The 337-nt window shown below is 44.5% G+C and overlaps 1 long non-coding RNA gene across 1 annotated transcript; it reads left to right on the top strand.

Moving 5' to 3' along the window:
* LOC103399797 (uncharacterized) lies at positions 1 to 292 on the top strand. Its single transcript, XR_523711.1, has 2 exons — positions 1 to 74; positions 183 to 292. It is a non-coding gene; the product is annotated as an uncharacterized LOC103399797 (long non-coding RNA).
* Positions 293 to 337: the final 45 nt, after the last annotated feature.

Below are 337 nucleotides of genomic sequence, written 5' to 3'. Positions count from 1 at the left end.
TTCCTGGTTTAAAATTTGTTGACAACTTGTCACCTGTGGAAGACGAGGGTTTCAGTAGAGCAGAAGGCATCATGGTGAGCTTTTTGGGACTTTTCTTTTTCCATTACGTGGACCAGATCGATTTCACGTTACCAAACACAAACAAACACCTGAACTTTCCCATTGTTTGGTTTTGGTCACAGAGAAAAGGAGTTTCACACGGACAGAACACAGGCTTCCAGGGCAGGAACAACCGCTTTAGTAACCGTGTTGGACCAATGAGACGACAGAACAACCACATCAACAATAAAGGTAAGTGAGGTCACTCACGGGTGCATTTAGACTGAGAACTGGGTTC

This window comes from Cynoglossus semilaevis, unplaced genomic scaffold, assembly GCF_000523025.1.
Source record: "Cynoglossus semilaevis isolate Cse_v1.0 unplaced genomic scaffold, Cse_v1.0 C18574105, whole genome shotgun sequence".
Taxonomy (NCBI): domain Eukaryota; kingdom Metazoa; phylum Chordata; class Actinopteri; order Pleuronectiformes; family Cynoglossidae; genus Cynoglossus; species Cynoglossus semilaevis.
Note: the sequence above shows the minus strand (reverse complement) of the source record. Positions and strands in the feature narration are given on the sequence as shown.